Below are 27,316 nucleotides of genomic sequence, written 5' to 3' on the forward strand. Positions count from 1 at the left end.
AATCATGGGTCAGGATGAATGAGATCTGTTGAATTTTCTGGCAGGAAAATTCTCTCTCTCTCTCTCTCTCTCTCTCTCTCTCTCTCTCTCTCTCTCTCTCTCTCTCTCTCTCTCTCAAGACAGGGGTTTTAGGGAAATATTTATTAGCAATGAACTTCAAAGAATCTCAACATATAAGCTAGCTAAATGGGTTGTAGCTGAAAAATTTCTGCACCCTGATAAGCCTCTCTACCAATGCAATAATCCAAATCAAAACAAATTAATCCCAGCACTTGGGAGGCAGAAGCAGGCAGATCTCTGTGAGTTCGAGACCAGCCTGGTCTACAGAGAGAGTTCTAGGACAGCCTCCAAAGCCACAGAGAAACCCTGTCTCAAACCCCCACCCCCCTCCAAAAAAGGGATGCACTCACAACAACAAGATAAAGCAAAGTAAATAAACAAACAGAAAAGAGAAAACAAAATACTACTAGCCCACAGCAGGGTGAAGTGACAGGGAGGGCAAAAGCCAGTAACCTACATTAATTGAGAAATTTCAAAGGCACATGCAGATATCACTGTGGGGTTGTAACATTACTCCAGAATCTTCTAGTTTAGTTTTGGGTAGATATGAGGTGTGTGTGTGTGTGTGTGTGTGTGTGTGTGTGTGTGTGTGTGTGTGTGTGTGTGTGTGGCAGAGGGCTGGCAGTGGTGTTGAGCCAGGCTGGGGCAGGTAGGATGCATGGCTAACAGAGCTGGAGTGTGTTATCCCTGAGTAGTGGGGGCAGGGTGCCTTTAGCTCCATGTGAGAGGAGCGATTTGATTCCTTCCTGCCAGCACTCGGGCCCCTCGGAGATCTCTGGGCAGGAAGCACTGGGAACAAGGAATTCTCTGTCTGCAACCAGAGGGCAGTCAGGACAGGGGAGGTGGATTAGGACTCCCCAGGAGGGAGGCTGCCCAGCAGCTCCCTGACATTTGGGCAAGCTCCTGTGTGCACGGGGAGGTGGGGGCGCAGCAAGGGGAGGCGGAGATCTATCCAAGCATTTATTCTTCATGCTCTTCAAGCCCTCCCAGGAGCCATGTTCGGGGGCGACTCTGTAGGACCCTGTAGAGAAGGAAGAGGCCATAGGTATCAGCCACCGTCTCTCTACTGAGGGAGCCAGGGAATGTGAGAGACAACTTGCTGCAGTGGAGGCCGCTGGCCCACAAGTTAGTCGCGTATGCTTTCTCCAGGGTCTTGACCCTGTTGCCTTTCCTTTCTGGGCCTCAGCTCCACCTTGCATACAATGTGGGTGAGCATATTCGACCTGTTGAAGTTGTTCTCAGATGGGGGAGGCTGGGCCAACGCACAGCGGCAGTCCCCACAGCCGCTGCACAGATGGGCTCTTGCCCCAGGTTGACCTGTGGCCGATCATAGGACTGAAGGATGACGAGTCAGGCTAACTCACATAAACTCACTGTCTTTCTCCCACTACGACTTGTCTCTTCCCTTTGAGCTGTCCTCTGCCAAACAAAAAGGACTGTTTTTCTGCTAGTGTTTATCTGTCAAGAGAAAGACTCTTAATTGGTCCCATCCTTGTAAGACAGGGACATTGTGCCGGGCGGTGGTGGCACACGCCTTTAATCCCAGCACTCGGGAGGCAGAGGCAGGTGGATCTCTGTGAGTTCGAGGCCGGGCTGGACCGACAGCCTCCAAAACAATACAGAGAAACCCTGTCTCGTAAAAAACCAAAAAAAAAAAAAAAAAAAAAAAAAAAAAGACAGGGACATTGTGAGTTGCTTGGCATAGGTCAGGTTCCTGCCCATGTGCCTAATGGAGGGGTGAGGCTACCACCACACCAAGGTCATGGTGACTGCTGGGCAGAAAGCCCTGGGTCACACTAGAGTTTTTGTGGGGTCCTGGTTATAGGAGAAGGAACAGTTCATAGCCTGCAGGGGGCAAAAATGCCCCCTTCGACGATGTTGGGTATAAAGCACCCACAGTGATAACAACAGCTTAATGACTGCATTATCCTCTGCATGAGACCCTGGGTCAGCCATTCTCCTCTCTGAACTTATTTGTGATAGCAAATGGGGCAATGATGGCACCTCCTCTACCGATCTGCCGGTGTAATTAAACGAGGGAATACGTCCAGCCTAAAGCCTTGAAGGAAGCAAAAGCCCAATAATGCAGCCTAGTAATGGAGGCCTGCGTGCTTTCAGGCCCCACTGCTTGGCACGAATCACCCTCATGACAGCCCTTTGGTGGGCACCTCTACAATGGTCATCAGCCCATTGTACAGGTGCAGAAGCAGAGGCGCAGCTAAGTCTACACACTGGGATTCAGGCCCATGGAGCCTGGCTTCAGAGCCCACCTTCAGGTCATTCTGCTTGGTAGGCCATGGCGCCACGGTGCATCTGCTTAGTGACACAGTTCACAACCTGCAGAGACAGCCCAGACCTAAGCTGTACTGTTCTGACTTCCTGCTGAGGCCCACTGTCTGTCTCCATGCACATCTGCCTGTCCAACATGCAGCTCTGTACCAGGTATTTCAGAAATGAAGAAAAACCATGCATGAACCTGCCTAAAAGGTCTTTCAAACCAAGGCTGCGTCAGTAGGCTTTGCTTACTTCAAGGTTCTGTACTGGACATATTATCTCATTAAATTACACCAGCCAATCGGTATAGGAGGTACTGCTATTACCCCATTTGCCAGTGGAAACACGCTTAGAGAGGAGAGTGGCTGGCTCAGGGTCTCAGGGCTGAGAATCCTCAAGCTGTTGCTTAAGTTCCTATCTGCTGGGCTTCAGCGCCTTTGTTAAAATGACTGTCATCCCTGTGTCCTCCAGAGTGGGGTGAAGGTGTGCAGCTTTCGCTGTAACACAGTGTGCAAATTACCATCGAGAGAGGCGGCAAAGCACAGTGGGAATTCAGAGGAGAGAGGTCAGGGAACAGGGGAGCAGGAAGCCACAGATTCAGTTGAATGGAGCTGGGATCTGAAGGTTTGCTTCAGAAAGGGTTCTCCACGAGAGGGGAATACCTTAGTGATGACAGGGAAGGGAGAAAAAGGGGTCACTAGATTTCCCCAGGATTGGAGAGCTGCAGGCAAAGATGGCCAGCTGTGTTTTAGCCCTCATCCAAAGTGTCCCTTCCTTCCATCTTGTTTTATTCAGTAGTGCAAGAGAGATATTCAGTATGCTTCCCCCTTTCCAGATGTGAGGCGGCTAGCCCCACCGGGATGGTGGACCCCCAGGGCATGCTCACTTGTAGGTTTTAGAATTAGCCTTCCTTCACTCCTGCTGGGGCTTGGGGAGGGAGGATGGTCCATTGCCCAGGGTTCAGAGCTCTGAGAGGCGGGGTGGATTCTGGCAGCCTTGCTGGAGAGGGGGCTCCCTATCCCCACTCCTGACGACGGACTGAAGCAGGTGGCACAGGCCCTTGAGGAGGCCTCTGTCACTGTTAATCGTACTGGATAGACAGGTGGACAGTACCCCTAGCAGCCCAGGCTTAGTCCCTAACCTGTGTCTGAGATCGAGGAGAACCAAGAAATGAGTTTGCTGTTAGTGACAGTCATACTTACTGAGCGGGTCCTTATCTCCCCATTTTGTAGGTGAAGACCCCAAAGTTCCAAGGAAAGCAATGAGATGTCTTTGTCACACAGAAGGTGGCTGTGACACTGTCTTCTGCAGAAGGGCCAGACTCATGGGAGACTCAGTCAGGAGGCCTGCCCTTCCTTTCCCTGCCTTTGTCAGCTCATTGCCCTCCTGACTCCAGCTGCACCGACTGCCCCCCAGCCTCACCCCTGCAGTAGCAGGTCATCCCTTAACTGCCTGCCTGCAGCCAGAGGGGATGTTTGGGGAGGGCCCGCCTTGGGAATGTTCCCCAGATAAGGCTCAGCTAGACAGCGTTTCTTCTGCAACTACATGTCTCTGGGGTCCTGGAGTTTCTCTGATAGTCTCCAGCTCAGAGACTAAAATAGAACTAAAATCGAAGTATTTCCCACAGAAGGATTTTCAGCCTCTCATCTCTCTCTTCTCTCTTTTCTCCTCTCTGTCTCTGTCTCTGTCTCTCTCTGTCTGTCTCTGTCTCTGTCTCTCTATGTTTCTCTCTGATTTTCCTTCATAACCCTGAAGTACAGGGCAGGAAAGGAAGTGCCTTGTTTGTTTTGAGACAGGGTCCCATGAGTAGCCCAGGTTGGCCTTGAATTCACCATTAAGCTTAGGATGACCTTGAACTTCTGACTGTCCTCCTGTTGGAATCTCAGGCATGCACTGCCACACCTGGTTTATGTAGCACTGGGGATTGAATCCAGGCCTTTGTATATGCTAAGCAAGCAGTCTACCAACTGAATCATATCCCCAATCCTAACTGTCCCATTCCGTGTTAACTGAGGCTCAGAGAAGGAAAACAACTTCTTCAAGGACTCACATTTAGCCTAGTAGAGCTAGGTTTCAACACACAGGACTCCAGCTCTTTCTTCCCATTGCCTGGAGCTGACAGCTGTGGGGAGCTTTGAGGGATGTTCTCTCTGCTCCTCCCAGTACTCCTTCCTTGTGTGTGTGTGTGTGTGTGTGTGTGTGCGCGCGCCCACACATGAGCATCATGCCTCCAGTGCAGAGTGGCCCAGACTTCCTGAGAGCCGCAGAATAAGGTCTCCTGTGTTTTCAGGTCCCAGTTCCAGCTCCAACCCACTGCTTTGTCCATCTTAGCTGATGTAACAAGCTGGGCTTCCTTCTGTGAGATGCTAGAAGCATGGGTTACAGCCTGCTATCCAAGTAATAGATGGGGAAACTGAGGCCAGGTTTGGCACGGTTGCTGTCATAGCTGGGAAGAGGCTGGGCCTGTGCTGATGTGAGTGGGTGTTCCCCCAGGGAAGCCCAACACAGGGAGTATAGTCTCTAAGACAGTTCAGTGTTTACCATGTGCTCCATTTTTGTCCCAGAGAAATTCTAAGGAGTGTTTTGAATTTTTTCAGAAAAGTGGCATCTGGTATGAACCAAAACCAGAGATTTGGGCCTCTGAGAGCCCTGGGGACTCTTGCAAAGCTGCCTGGGATCCTGAGATTATTGGTGATGGTTATGCAACTCTGTAAACAGACTAGGAGCCTTTAAGTTACATGGGTTAAAGTGATAAGCTTTATGGCAGGTGAATGACCTCTCTCATAACTCAATACTGAGTGTGCTGGAGAAATGACTCAGTTCTTAGGAACACTGCTGCTCTTGTGTGGGACCCTGGTCAGTTCCTGGTACCCACATAGTGGCTTACAACCATCTGTAACTCCATTCCAGGGGACCCAGTGCCTTCTTGTGGCCTTTGTGGGCACCAGGAATGCACACAGTACACATACAAACATGCAAACAGAAGACACATACACATAAACTAAACCTAAATCTTGTTTCAAGGAATAGTCTGTATTGGAGCACACCCCACATGTTAGGCTCAGCAGACTTGTTGAATAAATGCATTAACGAGCATCACATCTTAAAAGGCACACACATTTGCTCCTCACAGCAGCTTTGAGAGGAGGCAGACCAGGAAGAATAGTCCCCATTTAGCAGGTAAAGAGGTGGAGACCGGGCGAGATGAAATGGCTCATCTCGAGCAATTGAATGTGAGTTTCATAGGGTTGGCATAGATTTTCTTTTCCCCTGCCATTTAACCTTTGCTTCACAAAGACTTGGCTGAATACTTTTTCTACAATTTGCATGGCCACTGGGGATGTGCCATGTAACATGAACAACCGTCTTTTTCTTCATGTAGTCTAGAGACTCTGACAAACAGCGGAAGGAACGTGATTGGTGCTGGGAAGTACATGTGGGGACTGTGGGGACTGTGGGGACTCGCATGGGTACCCGGGACTGGGAAAGCAAGGTAACTACTGCCCAGGAGGATAACAGCTAAGTGGGCCTGGAAGGAGGACATGGCTGGGCTGGTTCTCACCTGTGACCCAGCTACCCGAGACACACAGTTATGTGCACTTCAGAAGTTACTACTGCAAGAGTCAGGGAGGTGACTACGTTAGCTCAGGGACATGTGTGTCATGCATTGGCTCCTGGAGTTGCCTCAGTAGTGGATTACAGTTAAACTTGTGCTCTGTCTAGATGCAGGCCTGCATGGAGACCTCGATACTGTGAGTCTCTATGATATACTTTTTTTCCCCTTTGTGCCTTGATTTGACCATCTGTGAAATGGAGTCAGTAATGGTTCTCCCTTCAGTGAGAATACAGGCAACTTTGCTTAATACTATGCCTGTCGCTCAGTAGGTAATTCATACTACTGTGCAGTTGAAACCACGATGATGGTTGTTGATATTTAGATATTGGGATCTGATGCGGCCAGTGATGATTGTGTTATTGTTGGTAATTTCATGGTTTGGCACATGTTCACAGGTCATGTACCTATCCATCGCTGTACACGCCCTTCACGGGAGGCGGCAGCATCTCCATTGCACTGACGTTTATCAGGCAAGTGGTCCCTCATGGTTTCAGCTGGGGGTCCTACCTCTGGGGCTCCAGTGGGGAAGGGTGGGGTGATTTGCCCTGAGTTTACTTTGTGAATGATGGAGAGTGAGTGAGCATCAGGTAACAGAAGTACACAGGCCTATAGTCCATACGTTCAGTGTGACTGGGACAACTGCCTCCCAGCCTTTGGGTGGGAGCTCTGAGCCCATAGTATCTTTGTTTCTTCCATAACCCTCCACACCTAGATTCAGATTTTCCTTTTCTTGCCTGTTTTCTGTTTTCCCATTCCCAGCCCTGGTGGTTGCGCCTAGAAAAGGACCCAGTCTGCTACTTCACTGAGCTTTGACTTAGTAGCACATTCATTGAGTTCTTACCACACACCAGTGTCCTGTATGCTGGAGTGCAGAAAGTCAGTGCTGTGAGTAAACACCGTCTGTATTTATGTCCCCAGGAGTCAAACGCTGGCACATAGCTCTGGGTGCTGGTTTTAGGGCGGGGCCTTTGGGGTGAAGGTTCCTCCCTTGTGAATGGCATGTCTGCTCTTATGAAAGATCCCGGAGATCTGGGTTGTCCTTCTGTCATGCGGGGACATGCTGGAAGGTGCCAGCTGTGTACCAGAAAGTGGAGTCCTTACCAGACACTACATCTGCTGCTACCTTGACATTCTAGCCTTTGGAAGCGTGAGGAACAAAGCCAGCTGTTGGTGGTATTTTTGTATAGCAGCTCTCAGGGACTGGCAGTACCTGGTTGGTAAAATACACAGAGTGTTCTATTAGTCTCTGGAGTTCCTGGGGGATAGTAATAAAGGGGTCTCTTGGTTTCTTGGGGTGAGGTGTGGTATTGAATTTGGGAAAATGACTCTCCTGTGGAAGCTGCTGTGTTCTGGGAAGTCGGTCTCACCCCTGCTTCCATCTCTGCCATGGTCTTGCTGTGCGACCGTAGGCTAACAGTCTATGCTTGTCTCTGGTCTTCTCCCCATTGTCCTCATGGGGGTTTGGACTGAGATAGGAGATAGTCCTTTGCATCTGTGAGACACATACGTGGCCTCTGTGTCACGGCTCACAGGATCCCAGCCTTTTAACCAAGTCTTTTCTGTCTAGAGCGTGCATCTTGGTCCACAGGACCTGAGGGTGATCTCTGTCATTTTACCACCTCCCTGCCTTCTGTCTTATTTCTCAGATAAGCCTTGGTTTCTTGCTCAAGTGACACAGCTAGACAGAAGGTTGACTGTCCCGAGCAGGAGGGGAGAGACGTGGGGGACGGTCCTGGTTAGTCCTGACACACAGCATTCCAGTGACAGAAGGCTCGGCAGGGAGCACCTACCCTGTCCCCAGGCAGTGCGAGGACCTCTGGCCTGGGCTGACAGGTCGGGTGGAGCCTCTTGAGTCCTTCCGGTCCCAGACTCCTGCTGTCTGCTGCCTTGCCTGCTCCTACGGCTCTGGGCGCTGTCATTTGGCCCTGGCACCGGGACTGGTTTGGCAGGTTTCACCACACCCCTGAGCAGTGGGAGGGCTGGAGCTGGGGCAGGCCAGGCCAGAAGAAGCAGTGCTGCCCTGCCCTTGACCCCCACCCCCAAATCCCAGCCTTCCCTGGGCTATCTTTCCCACCTGGGCTGGAGACTTCCTCAGCCTGTCACTGTGGGTAAGTCTAGTCCTTTCTTGGAGACCAGTCTCTTTATCTGTGTGGCTTGGGCCTCAGTGGTCTCCAACCACACTCCGCTGTTCTAATAGAGCTTTGCCATTCTTGGACAAACTGCGATATTGATGGTTCTAGGTTCCGAACGGGAAAACAAAGGCTTCACCTCTCAGTTGCTTCCTGCAGATATTGATAGGATCAGCTAACGTCCCAGTGAGTATCTAATGTCTTTGGGAAATAGCTTCTTTCCGTACTATGGCCCTCTGAGTTCAGGGGTGAGGGGAGCTTTCCCTATGCTACCCGAATACCCAGCTCACAATGACCAAGAGCCAGGCTTTCTGACAGTCTCCACGGATGCCTGATGGAGAATGGGATAGAGAATGAGAAGGCAGAGGGAAGTGCCTGAGCTTGCTGGCTCCTCTCCCTCCTGATCCACAGTCAGCTCAGTGGCCAGTTCACAGGGAGGGAGGAACAGCCCAGCGCTGCTGCAGCCCCACTGTGTGCTGAACTCTAACAAGAGTATGCAGATTGCCTTTCCTGTCCTCAGCAAATTTAGATTTTTACAACATATAGGTTGGAGGAAGGAATGGGAATTAGAAGAGGCTATTCCCGGCCTGGGATGAAGAGGCTGGTAGACAGGAGGGAACGGGAGCGCGCTTACCTAGCATCTCCTCTGGTATCGCCTACTTTGCATGCATTGTATACTGACTCCTGTCCAGGTGGCCGCTGGGGGAGAGCTTCATAGCACACAAGCCACTTCACTCTCTTTTTTTCTTAGAATAGAATTTAACTTCCCAGCCAGCCCTGGTGGCACATGCCTTTAATCCCAGCACTTGGATTGGGTGGGGGCCTCTAGGTTTGTGTCCGACCTGGTTTACAGAGTAAATTCCAGGGCAACCAGTGCTTCACAAAGAAACCTTATCTTGGACAAAAAATAAGAATCTAAACTTCCCATGAAGGCCCTGAGGAAAGGGAGCCCCATGCCCCCATCTTGTTTCTCCCCCTGGGTCACTTAGTTGGGCCACAGGAGTTTTCTCTTCCTTCATTCAGCAAATTCTCACCTCAGGACCTTTATGTAGGTTGTTCCCATCACTTAGGCTCTTTTTTTATTTTTTTGAGACAGAGCTCTCCTGTGTAGCCCTGGCTGTCCTGGAACTCACTCTGTAGACCAGGCTGGCCTTGAACTCAGAGATCCACCATCTCTGCCTCCCGAGGGCTGGGATTAAAGCACCTGGCTGCTTCCTCTGGCTCTTTATAGCTTTGGCCCTTACCTTTTATGCCTCAGTTTATTCAGTTCCTCCATCCCACTTTTCCCACAACTGCTTTCTCTTGCTGCCCCTGCCCAGTTTTTGAGATAAGATCTTGCTGTGTAGCTCAGGTTAGCCTTGAAATCATGACTCTTCTGCCCAAATTTGGGGCTACAGACAAAAGCCACTATGCCCAGTTTATCTCCACATCTCAATCTCAGTTTGTGTGTTTTTGCTTTTTTAATAGTTCATGTCTGTTCTTTATTCTATGCTGTACAACACAAGATAGGCAGTCAGTAAGTTTTTGACGGAGGGAGCGAGAGACTGCTGGTGGGTGCCTGGGCCTACAGCATCGCTCTTGCTCTTAGTAGGTGCTTGGTAAATGGTGGCTTTTAGAGGGAATTAACATGGCAGTAAGTTAATACCCACTTGTGCATGGGGTGAGGGTGCAGCAGCAACTGAAATTGGAAAGCTGAGCTGGTCTGGAGCCTCGTAGTCCCTGATGCCCAGCTGTGGTTTAGTTTATCTGAAGGGCAGTGCCCAGAAATCATCGCTGATGAGACTGGAGAGATGCTCAGCAGTCAAGAGTACTGGCTGCTCTTCCAGAGGACCTGGGTTTAGTTCCCAGCATCCATATGGCACTCATAACTGTCTATAATTCCAGTTCCAGGAATCCAGTGCCTTCTTCTAACCTCTGTGGGCACCAGGGCATACATCCCCGCACAATACTCATGCATGCAAAATAAAAAGGGATAAATCTTTTTGTTTGTTTTTTGTTTTTGAGTCAGGGTTTCTCTATATAACCCTGGCTGACTTGGAACTCATTCTATAGACCGAGACTTGCTCTGCAGCCTCGAACACAGAGATCCACCCGTCTCTGCCTCCCAAGTGCTGGGACTAAAGGTGTGCACCACCACCACCCAGCTAAAAAGAGATAAGTCTGAAGGGAGGGAGAGAGGGAGGGAGGAAGGAATGAAGGAAGGAAGATAGATCATTGTTGGTCATGAAGGTAACTGCACAGTTCTCTTGAAAGCCTGGCTACAGCCACTCTTTTTTAGAAGAAGGTCCATGCTATCTTGTGGTGTGGGCTGGATAAGGGCAAATCTAGAGAGGAACAGGCTGGACCCTCGTTGATGTGGCTTTGCCAGCCCAGGAGGACTCAGCGGGGCACATGCTATACTTTCTGAGCCCTTTAGCTACTGCAGTATTCTTGGGGGCAGAGAACAGGGCAGCCTGAGAGCTTAAATGCTTCGATTTATCTCTCTCCCCAAGATGGCCTGTGTGGCTTCTGCTGGGTTTGCCCACATCTCCAGATTGGTTCTTCATCTGTAAACAGGCTGATGTCAGTGTGTGCCTCCTAGGGTCTGGGCAAGAGTTAGAGAGGTAGGTGTGGCTGAGCAGAGACGCACCATCTCCTGTGCTCAGTTGGGGCAAACTGGGGTCTTTTGCTCAGCAGCAGCCCATTCAAAGAGGGCCCTCCAATAACAGAGTGTCTTTTTTTTTTTTTTTTTTTTTCGAGACAGGGTTTCTCTGTATTGTTTAGGAGCCTGTCCTGGAACTCGCTCGGTAGACCAGGCTTGGTCTCGAACTCACAGAGATCTGCCTGCCTCTGCCTCCCGAGTGCTGGAATTAAAGATGTGCACCCCCACCGCCCGGCAGTCTTAGTTAGGGCTACTATTGCTGTGATGAAACAGCATGGCCAAAAGCGCCTTGGGGAGGATGGGGTTTATTTCACTCACAGTTCTCTCTAGTAGTTCATCATCAGAAGCAGTGAGGGCGGGAACCTGGAGGCAGGGCCTGATGCAGAGGCCACGGAGGATGCTGCTTCCTGGCTTGTTTTCCATGGTTTGCTCAGCCTGCTTTCTTACAGAAGCCGGGACTGCCATTCCAGGGATGGTACCACCCACCATGGGCTGGGCCCTCCCCCGTCAGTCACTAAGAAAGTGCCCTTCAGCTGGATCTCAGGGAGGCATTTTCTCAGTTGAGGTTCCCTTCTTTCAGACGGTTCCAGCTTGTGTCAAGTTGACCTAAGACCAGCCAGGACAGAGGTAACCACAGGTGCAAAGGACACAGTAAGTGACGGGCCTCCAACGGGACTGGGTGCTAGAGTGGCCTGAGCTGGCAGACGTGCTGGGAGTGGAGAAGTCAAGTGTGATCGCAGGCGGCCAGTGTCCCACGCCCATGTGCCCTGGGCCAGGAGCCGAGGCTTCCAGGGAGAGCCTGCCGGGCTTAGGTTGGGGATGATGCCAGCAGCTCTCGGGTGGAAGATGGCGAGGTGGACTGGCGGGGCCAGGTTGAGGATCTGAGTGAGGTGGAGCCCGTGGGAGGCAGGCTGTTGGTCCTGGGCTCCTCAGGCAATGGAAGTGGAGAAGAGACCGTTTAAGGAGTGTGTGAGGGGGTGGCTATGTGGAGAAGGGAGGAGAAAGAACCTGCGTGTGGGGAGCTGTAGGGCTTCCAGTGGCTGGCTGAGGGGATTGTGGCGAGCAGAGTCTGGGCAGGCTTGTGGGTCTTAACTTTCCTGGCTAGTGAGGTGTTCCATGAGAAACCCTGTTGTTTGGACTCTTTTTGTAGTTAATGTTTTTTTTAAATATTTATTTATTTATGTTGTGGGTAGGAATGTTTTGCCTCTATGCATGTACATTCCCCACATTTATCCCTGGTACCCACAGAGGTCAGTAGAGGGCATCAGATCTCCTAGAACTGGAGTCATGGAGAGTTGTGAGTCGTCATCATGTGGGTGCTGGGAACAGAACCCAGGTCCTCTGCAAGAGCAATGGATGCTTCCAACCACTGAGCCATCTCTCCACCCCATTGTTTTTATTTAAAATGTATTACTGTATGTGTATGATTGTTTTGCTTGTATGTATGTCTGTGCGCCAGAAGAGGGCATTGGATCCCCTGAAACTAGAGTTGTAAGCTACCATATGGTTACTGGGATCAAACCCAGCTCCTCTGGAATAGCATCTGGTGCCCTTAACCTCTGGGCCATCTCTCTGGCCCTCCTATTTGGTTTTTGAGACATGGTCTTAGGTGGCCTGGGTTGGTCTTGAACTTTCTGGGAAGCCAAGGTGGCCTTGAACGCCTCATCTGAAGTCTGTACCTCCCAGGTTCATATCACAGGTGTGGGCTGTCCTACTTGGCTTTGTTCTGGCTTCTGGTGTGGAAAACCCTTCCAAAATCCCAGAGCGATGGATTTCTCCTCTGAGTCAAGAGTCCTCTGTGGAGATACTATACGTGACCTAGGGACTTGGCAAGGGGAGGAATGGCCATTTGGCTTGTAGGTAGCAATGCTGGGGCTCCATTTGGAAGCTGTTTTCAGAGCCCATCAGTTTTCTTCAAAGTGTGTAGAGGCAATCCCACTTAGCAGAATGCTCTGTGTATTCCAGGGCTCTAGATGGGACTGGGCAACTTTTCAAAGGTGTGTGAGGCAGGCTGCCCACTCCCTTTGGCTTTTCTTGTTTTGCTTGTTTGTTTTTTGAGACAGGGTTTCTCTGTGTAACTTTGGTGTCCTGGAACTCACTTTGTAAACCAGGCTGGCCTCTGAACTTAGAGATTCACTGGCTTATGCTGGGACTAAAGACAACATGTACCACCACCATCTGGCTCCCCCCTTCCCCGCCCCCCAAAACAGGATTTCTCTATATAACAGCTCTGGCTGTCCTGGAACTCACGTTATAGACCAGGCTGGTCTTGAACTCAGGGAGATCCTCCTGCCTCTGCCTCCCAAGTGCTGGGATTAAAGGTGTGCACCACCACATCTGGCTAACCACTTGGTTTTCTTTGCTTCTTGATGAATGTGGGCTAGCCAGTATAGGTCACAGATGTTTCAGTTTCCCCTCAAGGACCACTGGGGTCAGGGTGGGGGCACGAGAGAAAGGGGGTGGAGTTAGCACATGTCCAGGTGGGAGTCAGCATTGGAGGTGCCTGGGGAAGAATGCTTAGGTGATAACATGACAGCCCCAGGCCCAGGCTCATTTTAAGGCACAATCTAGTCATCAGTGGACCCTGGAAGACTGCAGAGGACTCAGCACTGTTCTTAGGACCATCTGCTCCCACCTCCCCTCAGGATATGGATCCGGAGGCACAACTGGAGTTCAGGACTGGTCTGTTCTGCTCCTAAGGCCAGGAAAGGAGCACCCTGTCTGCTTGGGTGGAATCCTACTCCAGCTGCTCCTGGTGTGGAGGAGAGGCTTTTGTCTGTGTTGCCCAGGCAACCAAAGTTCCTTCCTCCTTTAGAGCCCTGATTGGCTGCTAGTGGAGTTTGAGCATTGGTGAATGGAAGAGCCTCCCTCCTACCCACACCTTGCACAGAGTGGGGCTGGGGTCCCCATGGAAGCGCTGTGTGGCTGTCTGTGCTCCCCTTGTTCCTGCTCGTGTTCATTTTCCCCAGGAAGCATCTCTCATCTGATGCCAGGGAATCTAACCCAACAGTCAGTGGACCTGCATCCTAACCCTGATGTTTCCATACACTTATTCTTGGCATTCAGAAGGTCCTGTCTCCTCCCTGGGTCTCTTTTCCCCTCCTGTAAAAATGAAATAACTGGGATAAAAACCCCTGGTGCTTCCAGCTCCGACTGTCCTAGCCAAGCAGCTCGGGTCCTCTCCACTCCGACTTGCCTTGGCCTTCATCTGACCTGTTTCACGGCTCTGGTCATATTCTGTTTTATTGGTTCTGGTTTATTGGTGAGATGCAGGTCAGAATGTAAAGCTAGGTATAGTGGCATGTGCCTGTCATCCCAGCACTGGGGATGCTAGAGGCAAAAGGACAATGTCAAGGCCTAACCTGGGCTTCATAGTGAGGCCCAGTCTCAGAACTCCAGGGGTTGGGGTTGTAAATCAGTGGTAGAGTTCAAGCCTTGAACTTGATCCCTAGCACAACAATATGAATGAATGAGTGAATGATGTTTGGGTGAGACTGTATGAATGAATGAACGAGACTGTAGCATTATTTTGTCTTCCCCCCTAAGGAAGTTGTGTCTCTGAAGTCTCTCCTGGACACCCCCAAACCCCACAGCTGTTCTTGCCCCCATTCCTTCCAGCTAGACCCAGTCTTTGGCTACTAAGCTAAGGATTACTGAATGATGGACACCCTACTTCTTCTGTGGGCTGGCTGGGCAGTGTACAGAGCAGAACTTGTTGGAGCAGTAGGGACAGTGTGAAGATGATCCCTGGGGCTCAGCTGTCCTGGGTGATCTGGGGAGGATGGCATGGTTACAGTTTCCACATTTATAATACAGGAATAATAGCAACACCTGTCAGGGTTGTCATCAAGGCTGACAAGATGGCAGCTCCAAATGCCTTTCTCTGGTGTCTCTCCTGTCAAAGTCAAGGAGAGGAGAAAGCCTAGACTGGGGAGCAGTCCTCGGCTGCAGGACCTGTGGTGCCCCAAGGCTGGGCTTAGATGATGCTTATCCCCGTCAAAGAGCAGGGAGAGAAGATCATTGCCTTGTGTTGATGGTGGCTGATGTGGGGAGGCATGTGTCGGGGCTAATGTTTGAGTCGCAGTTTTAGGTCCCCAAGGACCTCACTTGAGGATTTCTCAGCTGCCTTGAAAGCCCAGCAAAGTGATGACACTGAGCTTCCTGCTGGCAGATGGGTAGCCTAGTTGGTGTTGGCCTTGACTTGGCCCAGCTAGGCTTACTTCCCACAGGCTGGCCTGGAGGATGACCTTCACGTTCAGGCTGTGGCACTCAGTACTCAATGTCAGTTGTCTTAAATGGGCTTAATGGGGGACATCTGGGAGTGACTCAGCCCAGAGTCGTCTTGACTCACTAGACTGAGGGTCAAAGGTGGCAGCAGAAGTCGTTGGCCTTCAGAGCGTGACTCGGGGTTGGACTCTAGCCCAACCTCCCACCACCTCTGGGCCTGCCACTGTCCGTCTCACATGTAGTGGGAAACGGCGGTGGGACACTGACCTCAGGCAGGATGTGCTGGAGGGCCTTGCTCTGGGCTGAGGTCTGCCAGCTGGAAGGGTGTGGGTAATGAGGTAGGAGCAAACTCAGAAGAAGAAAGGAGGCTGGCACTGGTGCGTGGATTCATGAGTGTGTGCAATGAGGAGGTCACTCTGGGCATGTTATGTAGCGTGCATCAAGGGCGGAGCCTTATGTCTCAATGAGGCTGAGGGATGGGCCAAGAAGTGTGTTTGTGTGGTGCTGGAGGCTCCCAGGGAAACACAGATAGCATGAGCATCCCAGAGATATTAGCACGTTCAACAACGGCCCTTTCCGTGAGGCCAGCCCTGTTTGCCTGGGGTGGACATGGGCAGCTGGGTGTGGCAGTTCACCTGGGAGATTTTTTGTTTGTTTGTTTGGTTTTCTTGTTTGTTTGTTTTTGTTTTGAGACAGGATTTCTCTGTGTAGCCCAGACCGTCCTAGAACTCACACTGTGGACCGGTTGGCCTCTGAACTCAGAGGTTCTCTTGCCTCTGCCCCCAAGTGCTGGGTTAGTTTTTGCCACCACCGCCTGGTAGCTTGGTTTGTATTGTAGATGCCACTCCTGGGCTCCACACTGGTTAGGGTGGGGCCACTTTCCCAGACTCCTGAGTGAAGAACGGAATGGGGGAGATTTTAGTGTCTTCTTGGCATCTGGTTTACTTGTGAGTACAGGTGGAATCAGAGGTAGGTGTCCCAGGACACATGGATCCACTCACATTCCCTTGCTTGATCTCCATGACACCACACACATCTTTCTGGCCTCTTCTGGATCTTTCTGCACACCTCTGGCCTTCCTGTCCCTTTCTGTTCCTCTCTCCTTGTCCGCCCAGTGTCCTCAGGGCCCTGCTGAAGTTATTGCTGTTTTTCTAATATCTAATGGAAGTAACAACACAGTGTTGAGATTTCGGGGGTGGGGAGCATCACTCCTGAATGCCGTTAGGGAGTTTGCTGTGTTTCCTCCCAGTTCTTTCCCTTGTCTGGTTCCTCACGGGACTGTAATCCCATCTGTGCTGTCCCATGGTTGGCACTCCGGGACTCCGAGATCTTTCTGTGTCATTACTGAGTGTTCCATCGGCACACAGTGGGCATATCTCTTTCCTGTTGACGACCTTGCAGATTGTTTATAGTTGTGTGAGTGAAAGAGACTCACCAGGAACATGCTGCAAAAATTGCTTTTTCTGTATTCACAGGAGGTCTCTTGGGGTGGGGCTCCAGGAGGGGAATTCTGGGACATGGCTGTGGATGCCATGCCGGAGTGACTTGCCATACTGAGGGGCAGTCACTCCTCTGTTTCCTGGGCCAGGGGGATGGGCAGAACCTGCTTTGGGCTTCTCTTAGCCCATAGAACCTGTTTCCTGTGAGGATCAGGTCTGCCCCACCATACCCCATCTAGACCCTCGCCACCAGTTCTGGTGACGCAGAGGAATGAATGGCAGTGTGGGTCTGGACTTACAGTGCTGAGCTTCTCCCTCACCTCACTGTCTGTTTCCTCAGCTGACCCTGAGCCTCGTGAGGGTGAGTCATCTCACAGGGTCCTGCAGAGGTTTTCTGTCCATGGAAGACTCAGGCTTGATGCTGCAGATGCAGTGAGCCCTGGTGACAGACCTTGTGACAAACCTGAGAGAGGGAGGAGCTGGTTTGTCATCACCTGCTGATAGGGGCGGAGCAGACTTCTGGCCCTCTTTCCCTGGGGCAGCCCCGCCCCCACCCCTTCTGGTTTCTAGGGAAAGTGATTCTTGTTGCAGTTTAGTTGGAGGGCCAGGACTAAGAAGCGGAGTTGTAGGCCTGCCTCCGTTTTCCACCAAGAGCTGTTACTTTCTCTTGAACTCTGTCCCCAGTGGTATCTCTTTGGCTAGGAGGTTCAATCCCAGCCCAGGCCTCTTAGACACATTCAGGAGATGTCTGGCATCAGGGAGTCTCTCTCTCTCTCTCTCTCTCTCAAGATTTATTTATTATGTATACAGTGTTCTGTCTGTCTGTATGCCTGCACGCCAGCAGAGGGCATCATTATAGATGGTTGTGAGCCACCACGCTCTTAACCACTCATCCATCTCTCCAGCCCCTTAGGGAGTCTCTTTGACTGACCCTGGAAGGGGGAGTTTTATGAGAGTTTCAGCATGGAGGGAAATGGGCTCCAAGCCTGGCTCAGGAGGCTCCTTAGTTTCCTAGTTTTTGTGTCTGGGTCTCACATGGCCTAGTCTGGCCTCAGATTCTATGGAGCTAAGGATGACCTTGACGTTTTGATCTTCCTGTCTCAGAATGTTGGGATCACAGGTAGGTATCACTCCCAGTTTTACGTTTTGCTGGGAATCAAACTTAGGGCTTCCTAGACACTAAGCAAGCACTCCGCCAGTTAACCTACTTCCTGCCCTTCCCTGGCAAGTTACCACACACTTAGGATCCTAAATCTCTGGAATTATATAAATCTGTGCAGTTTGCCTCGTGGGTCAAGGTTTTGGCAGGGCTGCGGGATGGGGGGAGAACAGTACCATATCCTGTCAGCACCTTCAGGCCGTCCCCATTCCTTGACTTGTCCTCCTTCTGACTCAGCAATGGCTTCCCTCCAGCTCCTCCTTCTGCCATCATTTCACCACAAGGTCCCTGTGTTTACACAGACCCCATGGAAAACCCCAGCTCATCCTCCATCTTAGACTCCTTCACTGAATCATATGTGGGGAGTCTCCTTTGTGTGTGAGGTAATGCCCACAGCTTCTGGGTGTGAGGGATGGATGCCCTTGGGCATCAGCCTTTATTCTACCTACCATAGCAGCTAATGCCAGGGGTTCTGCTGGCTCTGCAGATCCTGCCTGGATTTTTGTGCCATCAGCTTCAAGACGAGAGAGCACTCACCACTGAGTTCACTGTGCTCTGACCGGGGAGGGGCATGAGATGGTTCGGTCGGGAACTGGGGAGATGGTTCAGTTACACAAGAATGAAGACCTGAATTCAGATCCCCAGTGGCCACACGAAAGCTCAGGTGGCAATGTTCATCTTTAGTCCCAGCACTAGGAAGGCAAAGAGGTGGCCGGCCAGCCTCGACGAATTGATGAGCTTGGGGTCCAGTGACCCCGTCTCAAAAAATAGGTAGAGGACACTCAAGGAAGGCACTCAGTGCGACCTCTGGTTTCCACACATATGAACACACGTGTGCACATTCCCACACAAGCATGTGCAGATATCATTCTCACACAGAGTGTTTCACCAGATTCTCCATGCTAAAGGTGCTTGACAGAGGCTTCTGTGACAGTGTGACAAGGGCGTTCAATGTCACCCCTGCCTTTCTGGGCCAGGGCCTCTCCCTGCATCACAACATTGCTGTGTCTGTGTCTATGTATCTGTGTCTGTGTGCATTCATCTGCAACTGCGTCAGTACTCTTGGGATGGCCAAGGAGTGACTCTTTTAAAAAGGCCTTTTTTTGCTCTTGTTCTAAGGAAAATAATTACACAAATGACTAATTTTATCCCTAATCCCGTAATTACTTTATTATGTAGCTGGTGAGAGGGCTCCGAGCTGTGCCTTTGGCGCCACTCTGGCTGCTGGCCCAGTTGGCCTGGTCCTACAGCAATGGAGCCCCGCCCTGCTTCTGACATGGCCAATCAGAGTGCATGATTGCTCTATTTCCACTTGGGCTAGGGCCAGCTACATTTTTGGTGTTTGGGCCCTGAAAGCTTACCTTCCTTTCCTCCCAAGTCTGCAGACAAAGGCAGCTTTCCTGGGAGCAGGAGTTTGTACTGCAGGATTCAGTCAGTGGGAGTCAGGATTCTAGCTGATTTCACAGTGACTCCCTCCATGACCTTGGATAAGTCATTTTCTGATGGGTTTTGATCCTGATGTCTATAAATGGGGTTCTTGCTGGATTTAAGGGTCTGTGAATTCAGGAGGGGAACTTCAAGAGCTGGAGCTTTGAGACCAGGGTTCTCTCTTGCTACCCACTGAAGACATACTCCATGTAGCTTGTGTGAGGCCCTGGGTTCAAGCCCCAACACTACATCAATAAGTCAATCAGATAAACCCTAGTCAACTATATCCCAGCCATAGTATTTAAGACATAAACTGTATAGTAGGCACCTTCATTTTTCTCATCGGTACTTGATATATAAGGTTATAGGCAAGCTCTTAGCCCCGCCTCCATTGTTTGCATCTAATATATAAATAATTGAAGAGTCACTCAGACAGGAAGTAGTGGGACTGGGATTTGAACCCTGGTCTCTCTGTCCCCAAAGTCTTTACCCTTTCTTTAAGGCTATCTTCCAGAATTATCAGGCTTGCTGGGTTTTAAACTCCTGGCTGTGTAAACTTAAACTTGATCCCATAAAGCAGTAAGGGTGAGTGGATGAGCTGGAAACTCCTGTAGATAAGAAGGCTGAGCCACTCAAGGCTGTGTGACCCAAGAGGATCTCTCTTTGTGTGTGTGTGTGTGTGTGTGTGTGTGTGTGTGTGTGTGTGTGTGTTGTTTTTTCAAGACAGGGTTTCTCTGTGGCTTTGTAGACTGTTCTGGAACTCGCTCTTGTAGATCAGGCTGGCTTCAAACTCAGAGAGATCCACCTGCCTCTGCCTCCCGAGTTCTGGGATTAAAAGCATGCACCACCACCACCCGGCTTAACCCTCAGTTTTTAAAGTGTACAGTTTAGTGGTGCTAAGGATGTTCTCATTGTGCAGCCATCACTACCATCATCTCTGTAACTTTAAAAATAAAAGTGTTGATGATGATGATGATGATGGTGGTGATGATGATGATGGTGATGATGATGATGATGATGATGGTGGTGGTGATGGTGGTGATGTTGATGATGATGTTGATGATGATGATGATGATGGTGATGGTGGTGGTGATGATGGTGATGATGGTGATGATGGTGATGGTGATGATGATGATGGTGATGGGTGTCTGTGTGTGAGAGTGCAGGTGTGTCTGTGCCATGGCATACTTGGAGGTCAGAGGACAACTTTTGAGGGTTGGTTCTTTCCTTGCACATTGGGATCTGGGGAAAAATTTCAGGCCATCAGGTATGAGACTCTGACTTACTTGCTGAGCCTTTTTGTTGGCCCTCCAGAACTTCTTTATCTTGAAAGACAGAAATTCTATTCCTTAAACAATGACTCCCATTCCCCGTCTCTTCTGGCCTGTGGCAACCACCACTCTATTTTCTGCCTCTGTGAATTTGACTAGAAACCTCCCATACGTGGAATCACACAGCATTTGTCTTCTTATGAATGGTTTGTTTCACTTAGCAGAATGTTCCTAAGGTTCATTCATGTTCCTTTCTGAGGCAGAATAATACTTCATTGTATGTATCACATTTTGCTATCAATAGACACTCTTCTTTCCTTTTTTCTTTTTCTTACCTCTTGGCTATTGTGAGTAACTCAGAGGCAGCAGCCCTGGGTGTGGAACTGTCTTGTTAATGCCGTTGTCACCTCTTCGGGGCTTATACTCAGAAGTGCATATTTAGAGTGGGCACATGCATGTGAGTGCGTGAGTGTGTGTGTGCCAGTGTGTAGGATAATCTCAGCCATCTCCACTTGTTTTGAGACGGAGTCTCTCATTGCCCAGAGCGTCACTGAGTAGCCTAGCTGACCAGCAAGCTTCCAAGCATCTACCAGTCATCCCCCACCTCACAACTGCTGACTGCAGAATGTTCCACTGACCCAGTTGTTTTGTTTTGTTTTTATAAATTTTATTTAAATTAGAAACAATCTTATTTTACATATCAGTCTCAGCTCCTCCCATGCCCCCCACCGACACCCCCATTCCCCGACCCAATTTTTTGTATGGGTTTTAGGGATCCAAATTCAGGCCCTCATACTTTTTTGCATTAAAATAGGATTTATTTAAAATATTTCTTTGTTTAATAAACCCGAAAGTTACAAGAGCTAGTTCCAGTACAGCCTCCAAAGCCACAGAGAAACTCTGCCTCGAATCCCCCCTAAAAAAAAAAACCCAAAAGTTTAAAAGTTTGGCTTTCAGCACATATCCAGGTCACTGTAATGGCCTTCAGAAATATTAAAATCGTAAACATCAATGAACACTCTAAGTCTTCCTTATTAACAGAATTCGACCAATCCTTGTCTGGTGCTCTTAAGGCAAAGTTGTAGATCCTCATACTTTTAAGGCAAGTGTTTGACTGACTGAGCTGTCTCCCCTGTCCCCGTTAGTGCTTATTTAAAAACTGGTATTTATTGTATTTTATCAGTCATGAGGTGGGAACTAGATTAGATACTTGATATATGTCGTCTCATTCTGTCTCTATATCAACTGGGTATAACAGATAAAATCAGCTCCAATTCGTAACTGACAAATCAAGGCCCAGAGAGGTTGGTTATTTGCTCGAAGTCCCACAGCTAGCAAGCCTTGAGACGGCCTGGAGTGCTGGCTGCTGTCCAAGACCTGCTTTTAATTGTGTGAAGTGCTGCCTCCCCGCGGCCCGAGCTCCACCTGTCTGCGCAATTTTCTGCCTAGGTTGTGCTGTTTCTCTGTCCTGCTCACATTTCCACCAGTTTTTGCTGCCTCGTGTGTGTTCATGCTCTCTGGAAACCCTGAACCACTTGCATGAAAGCCCTTTGACTGCCAGCGAGGTTTTGTGTGGTGAAAACTCACAGAGCAAGGCCTGTAATTTGCTTTCTAATCATAGACCTCCGGGTCACAGTGGCTGCTGGGATCCCCCCCCCCCCCCCCCCCAATCGTGTGGCAGCCAGCTCATAGGTTCTCAGAGAACTAGCCCAGAGGGCCAGCCCCTTGGGGACAGGAACACTATACCCCCACAAAGAGTCAGGGGAGGGCCCAGACCACCTGGTTGGGGTTCTCCTGGCAATAATATAATATTTTCTCTAGAAAATTCTATAGAAAGGTGAGGGAAGGGGCTACTTGCCCTTCTCTGACTTTCAAAACTATCAGAGCACACTATTCCAACGTTTGGATGATTTTTGTGGATTTTGCTTATGTGAGCCAGCTTTAAAATTTGCATGCTCACTGCCATTTGTCTGTTTGTTTGGTTTTTTTTTTTTCTGTAATTTTTTACTTTTTATTGTGGAGAATTTCAAATGTGTAGAAAAGTAGAGAGAATAGCATAATGAATTCTGAGAAGCCATCATACACAGGCCTTTTAGCCAACGGCATGGAAGATGGACTTTCCTGAATTCATAGCTCACCCAGTAGATGCTCAGTAAATAAGTGTGGACCAACTGAGTATACATCCCCTCTCTCCTCCAAGTCTCATTTTCCCCATCACTGCATTAAGGGCTAGGACCAGCTGATTTTCAAAGAGATCCATTCCAGAGCATGCATACCGGTGTCAGACACAGTTGTTCAAATCCACATGGTGCTATATATCTGTTGGGTATTTTTAGGCAAGTAAGTGATCAGTTTTACTGTCTGTAAAATGGGTATAGAAACAGAAGTGTTTACTTCTTAGGTGTGGTTGTGAGCATTACCTAAAGGTAAAGCAACTTTCTAGGTATGTTTTGTTTTGAGATAGGGCTTCTTGTATCACGGGTTGGCCTGGAACTTGCTATGTAGCCAAGAATGACCTTGAACATCTATCTGGTCCTCCTGCCTTCACTTTCTAAATGCTAGGATTATAAGTGTGCACACCAGGCCCAGTTTCTGCGGTGCAATGATTGAACCCAGGGCTTCATGCCTGGTAGGCAAGCTTTCTGCCAACTGAGCTACATTCCAGCCCTAGCTAATACATTTTTAAAAGGGTTTTGTTGTTGATATTTGTTTGTTTGTTTTTGTGTGTGTGTGTGTGTGTGTGTGTGTGTGTGTGTGTGTGTTTCAGGGGATCAAACCCAGGATCTTGCACTTCTAGGCAAGTATTCTTATCTCCCCAGGCCCATTGCCACTAGCATTTTTTATTATTGCTTTGAATATTAAATATTCTAGTGGGATGAATCCATGTATTTAAGAGTACAAAAATAAATTGGAGTCTACTAGAATTGAAGCCCTAGGATTTGGCTCCTTTTTTTTGTCCCAGTCAGCAGATAGTCTGAGACTCAAGAAAAGGTTACCATAGCCAGAGCTAGTGCTGCAAATGTGGGAGCTGGGAGCAGGCCCTCCCTGGGCGAGAAGGCCCAGCTGGAAGAGCCCAGAGGTGGAGTGAGTGGTGACACTGCAGGGTGTCTTGTTGCTAGGAGACGGAGGAGGCAGCAGGACCCAATGCCAGAGGCGGGAGGGAGTGGCAATGGGTTGATGTGGAGATGCAGGGCAGGTGGCCCCAGATCAGCTTTTGTAGGGTTCTGGGAGGAGATGGTGCAGACGTTGGTGTCTTTGCCAGGAAGATAAGAGTGGGTGGAGGAGCGCAGACTCTGGAGAGCCCTTCTGTAGACTATGGGCTTAGGACAAGCTGCTCATTTCTTGCACTTAGCTTCTCGTATGTCAAAATCAGACCAACATTGCCACCCTGATTCATTGTGTGACTCTAGCAAGTTCCATGGCTACTGTGCGTGCTGGGCTCCATTCAGCTTCCTCATTTGCAAGATGGGCTCCATTCATTCCAAGATGAGATTTAAAATGCGCCTTGCTGGGAGGACGAGCGAGTGCTGATGTGAGGCTTTGCCACTGTGGCAGCATTGCTCATAGTTGCTTTCTTCCTTTGCTGTAGAACCAAGGGACTGGACCCCCTCTGGCAGGGAGCCCCAGAGGGAACTTCCACTGCAGGGGGGTTGGGGGGAGGGGGACTATGTCTGGAGATGATGGGGACTTGCTGGCCGGGATACCAATTAGTGAGCCCCAGGGAGTGGCTGAGAAGGGCAGCAAAGTTCAAAAGCAGAGGGGGGCGGTGGGGACAGAAAGGGGGCTCTGTTGACATTCTAGGAAGGACTTTGAAAAGTTCTGGTCAGAAGCTGTGAGTGTGAGTGGCCAGAGATGAGGGTGCAATTTCTCTAATTGCTGCTTCTCTAATGTAAATAACGCATGTTCACATGTCTACCACAAAATAAGCAAACGAAGCCCAAAGAAGCAAAAAGAAGTGATCCCATTGTTCTGAAAACCCTCTGGTTAACATTAAAAATTATATATTTTAAAGTATGAGGACCTGAGTTTGACCCTAGACCCATGTTTTAAAAAAAATGCTGGGTGTAGTGGCATGTGCTTGTAATCCCAGCACTGAAGGACCAGAGATCCTTGGGGCTAGCTGGCCAGCCAACCTAGTCTACTTGGGGAGTCTCAGGCCATCAAGAAACTGTCTTCAGACGACAAAGTTGTCAATGCCTGAGGAATGTTGCCCTCTGGTTTCTGCATACATACAGGTGCGTGCATGCGTGCGTGTGTGTGCGTGCGTGCACGTGTGTGCGTGCGTGCGTGTGTCCATGTGTGCGTGCATGCGTGCGTGCGTGCGTTTGTGTGCGTGCGTGCGTGTGTGTGCATGTGTGTGCGTGCGTGTGTGCATGTGTGTGTGCGTGTGTTTGTGTGTGCATATATACCCATGGAGACCAGAAGAGGGCATCAGATCTCCATGAGTTTGTGTTAACAGTGTGAGCTGCCCGATGTAGGTACTGGGGACTGAACTCAGGTCCTCTGGGAGAACAGCACCTGCTCCTAACCACTGAGCTATCTCTCCAGCCCAAGAGGGTTTTCCAGATTAAACATGGTGGTTCAGGTTTGTAATCCCGTTCTTGGGTGGCTGAGGCAAGAGGATTTCAAGTTTGAAGCTAGCCTGAGCTACAGAGTATGATCCTGTCTCAAAAAATTATATATTTTTTCCATTTCTTTTCTGTAATACACTTTCTTTAGCATTTGGATCATATATTTTTTTGTAGCGGCTTGATTTTTAACTCTGTGTTATAACCATGATTACATAGCAATACATAGATCTGCCTTATTTGTGTGTGGTGTGTGCATGTTCTGTGTGCAAGTGTGGGGGTGTACATGCACGTATATGAGTGTATATGGAGGTCAGAGATTGACATTGGGTGTCTTCCTCTATTGCTCCACACGTTATTTTTTGAGACAGGGTCTCTTCACTGAATCTGAGTTCTCTAGCTGATTGTCTGGCCAGCAAATTCTGGGCATCTGCCTGTCTCTGCTCCCCAGTGCCTTGACAGCGTCCAAATCGGTGCAGCCTCCTAATGCTAAAGCCTTAACATCCAGTCCCCAGCAGTGTGGCGGGTAGCAAGGGGGGAGACAACAGCAGCCACTGTGAAGGGGCCCCTGACTGGCCTGGCCAGGCTAGACGGGTGTGCTGCGGGGTTACCTATGCAGTCGACTGTTTGGCTCACATTGGTCCAGTCTGACTGCTTCTCCTCACCTGCTAGCCTTATTCCTGCTGTGTTCTGTGGCCTGCCTGCCACCATAAGCATGGTCACCAGTCCAAGCCATCCATCCTTGAAGTTGGCATGGCTTCCCTGGCCAGCTTGACACACTAGAGCTTTCACATAACAGATAGTGATCTGTGGGAGCTGGTGGTGGCAGTAATATCTCTGACAGAACTGCCCCATGTTCTGTCTCTTGGCTTCTGAAAATAACTATTCTGTTCCATATGACTGTACTACCAGGTGTCCGTAGGTGCGGCCATTGGCTTGGTTGTTGGAGGTGGGGGTGGGGATCGAGGGAGAGCGAGAGACAGAGTGAGTTGGGATGGCGGAAGATCAGGGAACCTCTTTATTGGTTGGCCTCTGGGCCAAGGACTTGGAGTCGGTGGGAATGAGAGAGAGGCAAGTCAGGCTCTGCTCCTGCTCTGCAGACCTGGGAACAATCTGTCTTTTCTTTGGGAAACAGCAAAGGGTCAACAGCATGCTTCAGGACCACATGCCCATTCTCTACTGGAAGAGCCTGCAGAACTCTAGAGATGGGTGGCCAGGTTGGGACAGCTGGGAGGGAAACAGTGATGACCCAGGATACAATAGCATCCAGCCAAAGCCTATTTCAAAATTTCCTTGGTGGAATCTTTACTGTGGGGTAAAGAGTGTGATCTTGTCTCCTCTCCTCTCAATCTCTCTCTCTCTCTCTCTCTCTCTCTCTCTCTCTCTCTCTCTCTCTCTCTCTCTCTCTCTCTCTCTCTCTCTCTCTCTCTCTCTCACACACACACACACACAGTGCTTTTCCAATGTGTGCATGTATAGAAAGGGTTTCTCTTTTTTTTCTTTCTTTCTTTCTTTCTTTTTTTTTTTTTTTTTTTTTTTTTTTTTTGGTTTTTTGAGACAGGGTTTCTCTGTATGGCTTTAGAGGTTGTCCTGGAGCTCATTCTGTAGACCGGGCTGGCCTCAAACTCACAGAGATCCACCTGTCTCTGCCTCCTGAGTGCTGGGATTAAAGGTGTGCGCCACCAATGCCCGGCTTTAGAAAGGGTTTCTTTAAATTAAGATATGAATACAAAACACACATACACAAACACTCAGACATACACACACACACACACTCAGACACACTCACTCAGACACTCAGACACACACACACACACAGAGCAAACTTACCATTGTTAAAGACCACCTTGGCCAATATTTCTAAGTACTCATGGATGCAAAGGGTCATCTATGGCCTTCAAGATGACTCCTTTTACTTGAACCTACAATAAAGACATGAGCATAACACTTGTCTGCTTGCATATCATGTGCATTTTCCAAGGGAAAAGTCTGCAGTTTTCATTGTATTTTCAAGGAAATCATCTTCCTAAAAAGTTAAGATGTCTTCTCCTTCAACCTGCTCATGTTGTAGGAGAGGAAATCAAATGCTTGTTCTTTATTTGGTTTATTGAGACAGAATCTCTTTCTACAGTTCCAGCTGCCCCAGAACTGGATATAGACCAGGCTGGCCTTGAACTCACAGAGATCTTTCTGCCTCTGCTTCCGGAGTGCTGGGTTTAAAGGTGTGTGCTATCATGCCGGACTGCTGCTGCTGCTTCCTCTTCTTTCTTCCCTTTCTCCTCCTCTTCTTTCTCTTAACATAGGGTCTCACTCTGTAGCCCAGGCTGGCCCAGACTCACTATCCTCTTGTCTCTGCCTTCCAAGTAATGCTCATTGAACACTTGCTTTAGCTGGACATTTTACTTTTTCCTCCCTCCCTCCCTCCCTCCCTCCCTCCCTCCCTCCCTCCCTCCCTCCCTCCCTCCCTCCCTTCCTTCCTTCCTCCCTCCCTCTCTCCCTCCCCT

The 27,316-nt window shown here is 49.6% G+C and overlaps 1 protein-coding gene across 2 annotated transcripts in view; it reads left to right on the forward strand.

The window, feature by feature from the left end:
• Positions 1–27,316, forward strand: part of Epb41l1 (erythrocyte membrane protein band 4.1 like 1) — a 127,476-nt gene that overhangs the window by 18,875 nt on the left and 81,285 nt on the right. Inside the window, exon 3 of one of the 2 annotated variants that reach the window (XM_040732886.1) lies at positions 11,301–11,371. The exons of the other annotated variant lie outside the window; for it this stretch is intronic. The gene's annotated coding sequence lies outside the window, so the exon portion shown is untranslated. The remainder of the gene's footprint in view (positions 1–11,300; positions 11,372–27,316) is intronic. 2 annotated transcript variants of the gene reach the window in all.

Source organism: Mesocricetus auratus, unplaced genomic scaffold (assembly GCF_017639785.1).
Source record: "Mesocricetus auratus isolate SY011 unplaced genomic scaffold, BCM_Maur_2.0 Super-Scaffold_100028, whole genome shotgun sequence".
Taxonomy (NCBI): domain Eukaryota; kingdom Metazoa; phylum Chordata; class Mammalia; order Rodentia; family Cricetidae; genus Mesocricetus; species Mesocricetus auratus.